This window comes from Canis aureus, chromosome 29, assembly GCF_053574225.1.
Source record: "Canis aureus isolate CA01 chromosome 29, VMU_Caureus_v.1.0, whole genome shotgun sequence".
In the NCBI taxonomy this organism is placed as follows: Eukaryota; Metazoa; Chordata; class Mammalia; order Carnivora; family Canidae; genus Canis; species Canis aureus.
In genome coordinates, this window is record NC_135639.1 from 21,373,549 (window position 1) to 21,387,773 (window position 14,225).

The 14,225-nt window shown below is 36.1% G+C and overlaps 1 non-coding gene across 1 annotated transcript; it reads right to left on the reverse strand.

Annotated features, from left to right (window-relative positions):
* Nucleotides 1-12,130: 12,130 nt before the first annotated feature.
* On the reverse strand, nucleotides 12,131-12,276 carry LOC144301502 (U4 spliceosomal RNA). The gene has a single exon (XR_013368318.1). It is a non-coding gene; the product is annotated as a U4 spliceosomal RNA (small nuclear RNA).
* Between the last annotated feature and the right edge of the window lie 1,949 nt (nucleotides 12,277-14,225).

The following is a 14,225-nucleotide window of genomic DNA, read 5'->3' on the forward strand; positions in this document are numbered from 1 at the left end:
TGTCCAGAAGAAAAATCATCAAATTAAATTCTACTTGGAAATAATTATGATCACAAATCACAATTTTATGTATTTATCTTCTTGAATCAATACAATGAAATTGGGACTTAACCAATTTTGTTTCTCAAAAAGCTAAGGATATTGGATATAGATATTTGGAAATAGCTCATTTTTTATCTTTAATGGTTTAAGTTTTTATTTAAATTCCAATTAATTAACATGCAATGTAATATTAGTTTCAGATGTACAATATAGTGACTCAACACTTTCATACATCACCCAGGACTCATAACAAGTACCCTCCTAAATCCCCACAACCTTCTTAACCTATCCTCCTGCCTACCACCCCTCTGGTAACCATAATTTTGTTCTCTACAGTTAAGAATTTGTTTCTCGGTTTGCCTCTCTCTTTTATGCCCCTATGTTCATTTGTTTTGCTTCTTAAATTCCATGTATGAGTGAAATCATATGGTATTTGTCTTTCTCTGTCTGTCTGTTTTTATTTAGCTTAACATAATACTCTCTAGTTCCAACCATGTCATTGTAAATGGCAAGATTTCATTCTTTTTTATGGCTGAGTAATATTCCAGTGGGGTGTGTGTGTGTGTGTGTGTGTCCTCTTCTTTATCCATTCATCAATTGATGGACACTTGGGCTGCTCCCACAGTTTCACTACTGTATATAATGCTGCTATAAACATTGGGTTGTTGGCATCCCAGTGGCTCAGTGGTTTAGCACCGCCTTCTGCTGATCCTAGAGACCCGGAATTGAGTCCTACGTTGGGTTCCCTGCCTGCTTCTCCCTCTGCCTGTGTCTCTGCCTCTCTATCTCTCTCTGTTTGTCATGAGTAAGTAAATAAAATCTTTCAAAAATGGGTTGCAGGATGCCTGGGTGGCTCAGTGGTTGAGTGTCTGTCTTTGGCTCAGGGCATAATCCCGGATTCCTGGGATCAAGTCCCACATTGGGCTTCTTGCATAGAGCCTGCTTCTCCTCCCTCTGCCTGTGTTGTGTCTCTGCCTCTCTTTCTGTGTCTCTCATGAATAAATAAATAAAATCTTTAAAAGAATTGGGTTGCATATATCCTTTTGAATTAGTATTTTTGCATTCTTTGGGAAAATACCTAGTAGTGAAATTGCTAGGTCATGGGGTAAATTTTATTTTTAATATTTTGAGGAAACTCCATACTATTTTCTAAAATGTCTGCACCAGTGTGCATTCCAAACAACTGTGCCTGAGGGTTCCCCTTACTCCACACCCTCACCAACACCTATGGTTTCTTGTGTTGTTGATTTTAGCCATTCTGACAGTTATGAAGTCATATCTCTTGTGGTTTTGATTTGTATCTCCCTGACGATCAGTGATGTTGAACATATTTTCATGTATCTGATGGCCATGTACAGGTCTTCTTTTGAAAAATGTCAAGACATATCTTCTGCCCCTCATTAATTAGATTATTCATTTTTAAGGTGTTGAGTTTTATAAATTCTTTATATATTTTGGATACTAACCCTTTATCAGTTATGTCATTTGCAGATATCTTCTCCCATTCCCTAGGTTGCCTTTTAGTTCTGTTGATTGTTTCCTTTGCTGCACAGAAGCTTCTTATTTTGATGAAGTCCCAATAGCTTATTTTTGCTTTTGTTTCTTTTGCCTCAGGAGACATATCAAATAAGAAGTTGCTACAACCGATATCAAAGAGGTTACTGCCTCTGTACTCCTCTAGGATTTTAATGGTTTCATGCCTCACATTTAGGTCTTTAATCCATTTTAAATTTATTTTTGTGTATGGTGTAAGAAAAACAACTTAATTTTAAAATTATGACACAGTAGACTAGTCCAGCTTTTTTCACAGAGATGGCTGGTAAGGTCCAGTTGGTACTGGCTCCTGGCAGTTTCCACAAATTAATAAGATACTAAGAAATAAGTGTTCAGAACCATAGAAAATCTCACTCAGAAGGCTTTGTGACTCCTCCATCTTAGCTGGAAATTACTTGCTTTTCCTTTATTTAAACCAACTCACTTTTAAGGAAGGAAGATGAATTTTTAATTTATCAGACTTTTATGAATATATGCTATATATTCAAGTCCATGGTAAAAATATTACTAGAGAACATTCACTATTTGGAAGGTTCTCTACTATGCCTGTTATAGGTTTGATTTGACTTCCTGCTCCATCAATCCTGGCTCCCATCTGTGGCATCATTTCCATACCCCTCAATTTTTACACTTCACATATACTGGCTTTCTTTTTCTACTAGTGACTATGCATTTTCTTACCACATGGCCTTTGCACACACTATTTCCTAAAATTAGAATCTTTTCTCTCTCCTTTCCTTCTCTATTCACTTAATATATTATTCTACATTCTTCACATTTTAGTTGAAACATCATTGGCTGATAGAAAATTACATTTGTCTATTATACATGTACTTAAAAATTCTATAATAAATAGGTCACTTTTATTACATTTTTAATTATTTCAATATTTATCTTTCCTGATTTAATATGAACACTACAAGGTCAATGTCTATATCTGTCTTGATCAGAACTCACCTCTTGAGCCTAAAACATTATTTAGAAAGGTCTGTTTTACTAGTTTTAGTTTTGTGTATCTACACAAGTGTTACCTCTTTTTAAATAGTTCTGAGAGAAGAATGATATATAGGACATTCAGAATTTTTTTTAATTTTTATTTATTTATGATAGTCACAGAGAGAGAGAGAGAGAGAGAGAGAGAGAGAGAGGCAGAGACATAGGCAGAGGGAGAAGCAAGCTCCATGCACCGGGAGCCTGATATGGGATTCGATCCCAGGTCTCCAGGATCGCGCCCTGGGCCAAAGGCAGGCGCCAAACCACTGTACCACCCAGGGATCCCGACATTCAGAATTTTAATAAACAAACTTGAGACCTAACAATCATGTATGTTAGGATGACCAACACTCTTAACAACAACAACAAAATCAAGCACATATTTCTTTTTTTTTTTCAAGCACATATTTCTATAGGTAAATCTGACTCAATGTTCTTTTATTAGACATTAAGTTCTATGTAAAATATTGTATTTAGCTTTTCTTTAAGGTATGTATGTATTTATTTCAGAGAAAGAGAGAGAGACAGGCATAGAGGGACAGACGGAGAGGGGAAAAAGTCTTAAGCAGACTCTGCATTGAGCATGGAGCTCAACACAGGGCTTGACATGAGGCTTGATCTCATGAACCTGAAATCAGGGACCTGAGACCACAACCTAAGCCAAAAACAAGAGTCAGACACAACCCACTGCATCATCCAAGTGCCCCGTATTTAGCTTCTTGTTCTGATTCTCAGGAAGCTGGTAGTTTATCTTTTTACACTGTGAGGTTATCTTATCGAAGCTTTGATTTTCAAATAGAACTTTTTTTTTCACCTTTTATCATTATCCTGAATTTCTCCTCCTCCTCTTTCTCTTCTTATTCCTCCTCCAGCTCCTTCTCCTCCCCCTTTGCCTTTTTGTTTAAACCTTGCTTCATGTTATGATTTGTTTAAAGGTCATTTGTTCTTGGCAGTGGTACTATTTTTGATGGATTCCTGGATATTTTGTCTTAGTTTCTGCACATTTATTAAATGGTCTTTCAAATATTATTTAGAGTGTTTTTTAATGAATAATTAATACTAGTGAATAAAGTATAAATTCAGAGAAAAATTACATATTCACAAAAAGTAAATATATAAAACAGAAGTGTCTTGAGAGATGGTATTAGGTGTAAGTCATGTTTATCTTATGCCCAATGTCTAAAATGATACTTTTTCCCTTATAAGAGCTCAACCTTCGCTTGAAATGAAAAATTATGCCATTGATTCACTGCATTGTGGTGTGAGATGAAGGGAGATACAGCATGGAGTGCCTGAATTACTGATTTCTCAGATGTGACCCATGTTCTTCTTCAGTGTAACTGCACAGAGGAATTGGTATCAAGGTACTGAAATTTGTCAAAACCCCAGACAGGAGGGCAGATTAAGAAGCTAAAGGTCTTTGAAAATCCTGAGTTTGGGTTCCAGTTCTTTCACTTACTGGCTCTGACAACTTCAAGCAATTCACCTCTCTGACCTTCATTTTGCTCCATAGTCAAATGAAGATAGTAGCAGAATCTGCATTCAAGCTTTTATTCAATCAACATTTGTTGGGTGCTGACCACATGCATGCTGTTTTATATGCATTAGCTTATTTAGACTTCACATCAGCTCCATGGTTTGGTGTCATCCTTTTTACAGATGAGAGAAACTGAGGCTCAGAGAGGTGAATTTGCCCAAAATAATGCAGTTGAAAAAAGTGGCACAACTTTTCGTGTTCATCAAATGTTCCCTCAGAAACCAACTTTAAAAATGCAGCTGCACATTATGCTCCCATAGCATCAACTTACATATTTCAATTTCAGCAGGATAATCACATTATACTGCAATTACATGCAATATAAACATATAACACTATATGCCAAGAACAGTGCAATGTGCTTTGCAGTAATTATGTCATGTAATCTCACTCCCCTATAAGATATAATTATTATGTTCATATTTTGGATGAGGAAACTAAGGCACAAAAAATTTAAGTGATTTCCCTAATGTCATATATCTAACTCATGGAAGAGCCAAGGTTTAACCTCTATCTCTGTCTGCTTCCAAGTTCAAGTCCTTACTAATTGCTAAAATTCAGCTTACTAATAACCTTTCAAAGACAAAAATCATAAATAAAAGGAGATCTAAACAGAAACCCAACCAACACTACAACATCAAGAAATAGAAGGTGGAATGTCCACATAGTTAGAGGTTTTAAAATATAGTAAAAAAATCAAGGAGTATGTTTTCCAGGCTATGCTAATATCTTGGTAAACACTTGTTGACATGGACACAAGTGGGTCAGATGATCCCTAACCTAGTACTAGAGAAATTACAGGTGCTCGATAAGTATGTGCTACTTTATTGATTCACCCAATCTCTATCCCACACTACTCTAACAGGGAATCTCTGAGAAAATAAAACAATCTAGCTGTTTATTTGCATTAAACACCCATTTTCCTAATATAATGAATGAAGCTATACATTATCAAGTTGGTGCGTATATTTCCTCTCAGCCTGTGAGGCAGCATTAGCTGTAAGAAGAATCTAAAATAGAGGTAATAACTAATTTATCGGAGATGGTTGTTTGCAACACTCATTTGTTGCTGGGGAAAGTATACACAAATTTTCAAATTTGTCTGTATTCTTAGAGGACTGTAAGATGTAAACCTTCTCAAATATTAATAACCTCTGTCCAAAATACAAAATCTTATCCTTTTCTGTGATTGCATTTTGCTGTTCTTGGTTTCTACTACAACCAGGCCTTTTTCTTCAGTTAGGTAAATATGTTCTCTTTTTGTTGTTCTGTATGGGGCATTTGTGTCATGTGAGTACATGAGTGTTTGCTGTAAGAAATTTCTTTTGCTGCTTTAATAAGAGAGCATAATGCATTTATTTATTACAATAATAAACACAGCTGTAAAATGGACCATAAAAAATAAATGACATGAAAATTTCTGTAACTAATGTGTCAACTGTAATTGAGAAATAAATTAAATGATCCATCTGCTTCCCTCCATTGATTCCACTACTTTCTTCAGTATTTAGAATACGTAAAGTGAAGTCAGTATTATTAATGCTAATTATTCACTAACAAAAATGCCACATTGATATTGATTGGCTTTGTAATGTAATTTTGCCAATATCTAAGATACTATTATTCTTTCCAATACACTCACGTCTAATGAGCATATGAACTCTCTGTCTCATTAATATTGTTTTCTCTTTAATTGATACTATTAAGTTTTATCTATGTGGTTGACTTACGGGCTTTTGTGTAATAGGTGGAACAATAACCTAATCTATTGCAATGATTATGATTTCAAAGGAGAGAAGAAAATAAATAAGTAAATAAATAGATGTGTTTGGTGTGTATTAAATCATAAGATGTAACCTTTTTGCTAATCTGGTTCAATGACGAGAGTCAAAATAGCCAACAGTCATTGGAATGAATTTACAATATCACATATTTCCCTTCATTTTTAAGCATCTCACAATAAAATAGCATGTGTCAGCTCAGGGAAAATAAGGATTTATTTCTACTTCTTCAGTTTCTTTTTTAAATTAACCCTTCTTTATAGCTGAAGTCAGTTTTTCTTCTTAAATCTCCAGCCCCATTCATGTCACAACCAAGTAAATTATTTGCAACACTTCAGAGAGAAAATGTGAATGCAAAGTTGCATCTATAAATGATTTTTCTTCCAATGTTTCATTAATTTAATCATATAAATAATTCATATTAACTGTAATAATAATATGTTTTTAAAAATAAAATAGGGGGATCCCTGGGTGGCGCAGCAGTTTAGCGCCTGCCTTTGGCCCAGGGCGCGATCCTTGGAGACCCGAGATCGAATCCCACGTCGGACTCCCGGTGCATGGAGCCTGCTTCTCCCTCTGCCTAGGTCTCTGCCTCTCTCTCTCTCTCTCTCTCTCTCTCTCTCTCTCTCTCTCTGACTATCATAAATAAATTTTAAAAAAAGACTTTTAAAAATAAAATAGAAATTACCCAGATATATCTACCCCAAGAGCTTCTTGTGTGTCTATACCAATTATTTATTGTTATAAATAAACCACTCCAAAATTTGACAAATTAAATGGATAACATTTATATTCCTGACAATTCTGTCATTTGGTTTGGGCTGGCAGGTTTGGAAGGAAGGGAGGAAGGAAGGAAGGAAGGAAGGAAGGAAGGAAGGAAGGAAGGAGAAAGAATGAAGAAAGAAGAAAGAAAGAAAGAAAGAAAGAAAGAAAGAAAGAAAGAAAGAAAGAAAGAAGAGAAAGAAAGAGAGAGAGAGAAGAAAAGAAAGAAAGAAAGAAGAAGAAGAAGAAGAAGAAGAAGAAGAAGAAGAAGAAGAAGAAAAAGAAAGAAAGAAAAAGAAAGAAAGAAAGAAAGAAAGAAAGAAAGAAAGAAAGAAAGAAAGAAAAAAGAAAAGAAAGAAAAGAGGCAGGCTTTAGAAACTGTTTACTGTTTAGAAAAAACAGAAACTGGATTTTTATTTTTATTTTTTAACTCATTTATTTATTCATGAGAGACACAGACTGATAGAGAGAGGTAGAGACATAGGCAGAGGGAGAAGCAGGCTCCATGCAGAGAGCCTGATGTAGGACCGGATCCCGGGTCTCCAAGGACCATACCCTGGGCGGAAGGTGGCGCTAAACTGCTGAGCCACCCAGGCTGCCCGAAAACATCTTTTTAATCTGTCATCTAACTAGCCACGAAACACAAAGAAGAATTTCAATAAATATATAATAAATTAATTTACCTCACATCCCATCGATAAAACATACCAAAGAGCACATCTAATTTAGCCATTTAAAATGTCTTCTTTGGTTTCATAAAAGCTGTAGATAACCCCAAATTCAGAGAAGTATTTTATTTCTAGGTAACACAGGTAAAGAGCAACTGTAGAAGTTAAATAAGCTTAATCTAATTGACCTATCTCTATTAGAGGTTAGAATTAATTCTAACAAGTAGTTTCATGTATAGCACATGAAAAATAAATCACAGAAAAATGAGAATTCAAGCCCTAAAGATTGGCATTTCTAGTTGTATGTCACGTTTAAATAAGACAGTATATCTAAAGAGCTAAAATTCTCTCTGAAAACAAAATAAACCATTATATTTATCCAAACATTTATCCCCTCAGTTCTTTATATGCTTCAAGACTTAGAAATTTGTTCAGGTTACGAAGACCACAAATAGGATGGTCTCTTCCACAGATGGTGCTGGGAAAACTAAATGTTCACGTGGAAAAGAATGAAGTTGGAACCTTACTTCACACCATATGCAAAATTAACTCAAAATGGAGTATACATAAGAGCTAGAATTACTAAACTGCTAGAGGAAAATATAAAGAAAAAGCTTAATAACATTAAATTTGGTCATGATTTCTTGGATATGTCACCATAAGCACAGACAAAAAAAAAAAAAAAGCAACGAGTGGGCAAATGGGACTATATCAAACTCAAACTCTTCTGGAATCAAATCAATACAGTGAAAAGGCAACCCACAGAATGGGAGAAGATATTTTCTAATCATATATATGGTAGGGGATCAATATCCAGAATATAAAGAGCTCCTAAAACTCAACAATAACAACAAAACAATTTAAAAATGGGCAAAAGAGTTGAACAGACTTTTTTTTTTCTCAAGGAAAGTATATAAATAGTCAGCAAGCATATGAAAAGGTGCTCAAAGTCACTAATCACTAGATAAATACAAATCAAAACTACAATAAAATAGCACCTCCTAACCATCGAGATGACTACAATCAAAAGCATATAAATAAAATTCAGAAAATAAGTTTTGGGAATGGCATGGAGAAATCAGAATCCTTGTGAATTCCTAATGGGAATGTAAAATGGTGCAGTCACAATGGAATATAGTATTGAAAGTTTCTCAAAAAATAAAGATTGAATTACTATATGATCAGCAATCATATTTTTGGGTTTATATTCAAGCAAATTCAAAGCAGAATCTCCACGAGATATCTGTACACCCATATTCATTTTAGCATTTTTCACAACACCCGCCAAGAGGGGGAATCACCCCAAATGTCCATGGATGGATGGATGAATAAACAAAATGTGATATATACACAAAATGGTATATTATTCAGTCTTAAAAAAGAAGGAAATTCTGTCTCCTTCTACAATATAGTTGTGTACATTGAGGACATTACACTATGTGAAATAAGCCAGTCACAAAATGACAAATACTATAAGCATCTACTCATATGAAGTATCCGAAGTAGTCAAATGCATAAAAGCACCAGATAGAATGGTGATTGTCAGGAACAGGGGAGCCCAAAACAGGGGGATGTTCAATAGAGAAAGAGTTTCAGCTTCACAAGATAAAAATTTTAGAGATTTAGGGGATCCCTGAGTGGCTCAGTGGTTTAGTGCCTGCCTTCGGCCCAGGGCATGATCCTGGAGTCCCAGGATGGAGTCCCATGTTGGGCTCCATGCATGGAGCCTGCTTCTCCCTCTGCTTCTCTCTCTCTCTGTCTCTCTGCCTCTCATGAATAAATAAATAAAATCTTAAAAAAAAATTAGAGGTTTGTTATACAACAATGTAAATATACTTAAGATCACTAAACTAGCACTTAAAAATGGTTAATGTGGTAAATTTCATGTTATTTTTTTACTTTATTAAAATTAAAAAATATCAGTGTACACAAAAATTATCCACCATATTAGAATGTTATTTTGAAAAGAATTGCATGGAATATATTCTGTATTTGAATCAAAGTTATGTTCCTATTCATTAACTCAAAACCTCAGAGCTCTAGGGGGCATCTGGGTGGCACAGTCAGTTCAGGTTTTTTTTAGCTCAGATCATAATCTCAGAGTATTGAGATCAAGTCTGATATAGGGCTCCATGCTCAGCAGGGAGTCTGCTTGAGATTCTCTCTCTCTCTCTTTCTATGTCTCTCTCTCTTCCCCCCACCTTCTCATCCCCCCCAACACACACACACCTTCTCTCAAAAAAAAAAAAAAAAAAAAAAACCTCAGAACTCTAAGTATAAGTCACTGACTGACACTTCTCTGCGGACCAGGTCTTCCACTAATTCAAAGCAAAATCTAGAATACTCTTTTCATGAAATAAAGGAAATTGACTCATACTTTTTTATTCTCTCCCAGATTTTCCTTTCCCCTCCTCTGGTCCTTCTCTCCCCATATCTCCTGGATACACGTTGCCCAGATTAACTGATCAGTTAATCAACTTGTATGTTGAGGATGTGCCTACCATGTACCTGGCATTGTTAAGATAAGAAATAGAGTAACCTGCTAGGTCGTACCTTATCAGGCTGGCAGGCCAGTCTCCAAGAGTTTCTGGAACTAAAAACTCCTTATGGATAAAAGCTATGAGTTTCTCTTGCTGCAAAGGCATAAAAAGAGGCCACAGTACTGTGTGCAAGCTTTGCATATATGCAATGCTTGACCAAAGGACAACATTCTCCACCAGCTTAGAACAGACAAAAATCACATATTCCAGACAAAGTCTTCCTCCATAAGTGAACTGACCGCTTGGGAAAAGCCCTGACACTGTGGGCACACATGAGGATGTTTTTTAATGTAAGGGACAGAAACACTATGATTGACTTAAATGATGAACATATTTATTGTCTTGAATAATAAGAAGAGATGGAGAGGCAGGCAGTTCCTGAGTCATTAAATACATACCTTAATGACAGCATCATGGCCCAGGTTCCTCCTAACTTTTGGCTTTGCCAACCTTAATGTGTTGGCCCCTTCTATGGCCATAAAATGTAAGCTGCAATTCCAGCTGGCATTTGTGGATAAGCAATGTTGTTCCAAAAAATGGAGGTGTCTCCTTTTTGTTGTTGTTAAGATTTTATTTATTTATTTATTTATTTATTTACTTACTTACTTACTTATTTATTTGTTTATTACAAGAGCGTGGGTGAGGGGAGGGGCAGAGGGCAAACTACCCACTGAGTGCAGAGTCTGCAGAGCTCTATCCCATGACCCATGAGATCATTACCTGAGCTGAAACCAAGAGTTAGACATTCAACTCATTGTGTCACCCAGGTGCCCCTGGAAGTGTGTCTTTTCATGGGTCTTTGTAAAAGATAAAAAGAAAAAAACAAAAAATAAACAGAAAAATCTCTTTCTCCTGAACACACCTTTAGCATATCTCTCCTCATATGGCAATCACATCTCAACACACTCATTGATAATAGAAATTGGATGACCCTATCTTGGCAGTAAACAATAATGTTTCCTGGGCTCTACCAATAAACCAGTTCTACAGTTTAAGATATATACAATTTTTTTTTCCTCTGGGACTCAACTTTCTTGTTTTCCCTATTGGGCTGTAGTACCTATTTTTAATCACACCTTTACTTGAAAAGCCTAATTCTATGTATTTGCTGACTGTAGGATTCTGGGCTAAATTTCAAAGGTTCAAAGGTGTTCAAAGGTGACTAAGTGACAGTTGTTACCTCTGAAGATCTTAAGTGACTAGGGAAAAAAAAACAACAACAAAACATGCCATTGGATTAATGCTACTGATGCAAAACTGAGTAGCTAGTGGATCTTGAGACTAAAACTTAGATGAGATTAGAGACAGGAGGCATATAAAGAGAAAATAGTTTCTGAATGTCTACTCTGAGCATTAGATCACTGCCCTCCTGCTCCAAAAGCTAACAAGTTTTAGAATTTTCTGTAATTTGGAACAATAAAATTTCATGGAAAAAAATGTATGAACTGGAGAAGTCTTGAGTGTTTCAAAAATAGCCAGGGAAGATAAACTGATATTCTTTTGGAAGGGAAAAATATTCTTCATTGTAAAGTATTAGTTTCTATCAACAACCAGCACATTCAGGGGTTGGCATTTTCCTCCAATGTCAGCCCACATCATCTAGTTCCATAAAAATCTATCTAAGTGAGAATAGAAAGTGAGGATAAGTTAAGGAAATGTCACTTTCCTTGGACCCCCCTGCAAGATGACTCCCCTACCATGTCACATGTGAGTTAATTGGCACAGATGGTTTTCATTAAATGTGTCATTTTCTGCACATCAGCTTAGGTTGTTTCATACAGGTGACTATAAGCTAGGCTGAGATGAGATGTGACGATGATAATGATGTTAAGAATGTCAACAATAGCAACATCTATAATTTATTGTTTCCTATATCACAAAAACACTGTGCTAAGAATGTTACATACATAAATTCTTTATAGTGTCACATGCACCCTGTTGAGGCTTGCTGAAGCTCTAAAGAATTAAATACCTTGCTAATAGAACTACGGCTTGTAAGTAGTGGGTCCAAACCCAAAGTCTATCAAACTATAGGCTGTGTCCTTTATTTTAGTATGATGTCATTACTCTACATCTTGTCTTGGAGTAACCCATGCATTTATAGTGTGCTGAACCCATGGCATATACCTAATAAGTATGAAGATTGTGGCAATGGAAAGCTGCCCACCCTTCTCTTACTGGCAGGGAGATTAGCACTTGTTTACTTGGAGAGCCTAAGGGGATTAGCTGGATGTTTAGCTCAGTTTAGATTAGGGCTTCTTAACCTCAGCATTATTGACATTTAAAGCCAGATTATTTGTTGTAAGGAACTGTCCAATGCATTGTAAAATGTTTTCAATTAGCAATAATCGTGCCTCCGATAAACCTCATTGGCTACGATACTGCCACTGTGCAAAGCTGTAAAATGTTTAGCAGTATTCCTGGCCTCTCTTACACTCTAGATGCCAGTAGCATCCCCTTCAGGTGTAACAACCAAAGACATCTCCAGACATTTCCAAGTGTTCCCTGTGAGGCAAAATCACATTCGGTTAAGAGACACTAGTATAGATCCTTGCAAAATAAGGTATTGATAAGGTAGAGGGACCAAACTGCTGTCTATGATTAGAACTATCAAATAATGCATTATTCTGAAATATGTCCTGTTCTTATGGATTAAATACATAATTCTGATTGATTAAAGAAAAAGACAAAGGCCAGACAAGATAAACTTTTCTAAGAATTGGATTAACTGAAGTTAAAGACCTAGCCATCTAGATTGGACATTGAATCAATGCCTGCTTCTTTAAAGAAGTTTAGTTCTGGGCCATGCTTAGGAACAAGCTGGTACAGTTGGCAAAAGGGGCTTGGCAGACCACTGGGCTGGCCACCAGCTCTCATCATCACATTCCCTTTGGCAACTATATGCTAGAGAGCAAGTCTTTAGGGAAGGACGTGAACAGGCATGCTTTTACTCTGTCTCATTTGGCATAATATACTGGTAAAGTAAAGAGTAAACAATAGGTCTTTGAGGTAGTCATTATTACTCCCATTTTAGCCAATATAAACTTGATATATAGAAAAGTTAATAGCTTCCCTCAAATTGCCAAACTAGCACATGGAGGAATAGAAATGAGAACACTCCAGTGCTTCAATTCAGGCTGCTTCAATTCAGTGCTATTCATAGTACTCAATAACCAACAACTGAATTCTTTCCATCAACAGGGAAGAAAATTAGGGAGTTATTAATCTTTTAAAAGTACATATAAGAACATTATATATTTCCTTAAGGAACATGAATAAACCTGGAACGAGCAGAAATAGACTACTCTCCAAAGGAAACAGGAAAACCACTTTACATCGGTCTTAACCTCCAGCTCTTGGGTTTCATGACTATCTTAAATATATTAGTAAATGTAAATTTGCATATATGTTTTCAGAACAATTATCAGCCCTTCTATCAGTCTTCTCAGGCCACCACTCTGCCTGGGTAGCTTTAACAATAGAAATTTGTTTTTTCAGGGTTCTAGATACTAAAATTCCAAGATTAAAGTGGCAGCATGGTCTATTTCTAGTCAAGACTCTTTCTGGCTTGCAGATATTTGCCTTATGGCTATATCCTCACATGGCCTTTCTTTGTGTGTTGGCTCAATAGAGAGAGAACTCTGGTGTTTTTTCTGATAACACTAATCTTCTTGGATCAGGGTTCCACATTTATGTCTTCATTTAACCTTTATTTCATTAGAGGCTCCATCCATCTCCAGATACACCCATACTGTGGATTAGAACATCCAACATAGGAACTTTAGAGGGACACAAATGTAACAGTCCATAGTTGTCATAACCTCCCATCAAGTTACATTGATAAGAAGGCATAGAATTCAAAGCCAGAGCAGTTATCCTGACTGTCCCTTGGAAACATTACTATATTATTTGCTCTTTGCAGTTTTTGTTTCTTTTTCCCACCTTTTATTTAAAAAAAAAATGGAAGGAAAGATTTCCCCTAACCTGAAGAAAATCTCTTCTTTCAAATAAACTTGAAGGACAAAGCCATCTAGACTTTCCCCTTTGTTCCCTTGCGATGGGTGGGACTGAACTGAAACCATGACATCTTTTGCAGAAAACTGCAGAGATTCTACAGTAGGGGGCACACTCATTGCTTCCTAGGATGAGGCAGGTGGCATATATTATAGAGAGGGCTGCCGTACCATCATAGACAGTGGTGAGGTCTCAGACAAAGTGAAAAGTACATCATGTTTACAGAATACCTGAGAGGCAGTTCTGCTAACTCATTAGAGACACTGGGTCTGCAGTCAAACAAACTATTTTTGAATCTGGCTCTATTTACTATGTAGTTTTGGGTAGTTTTTTA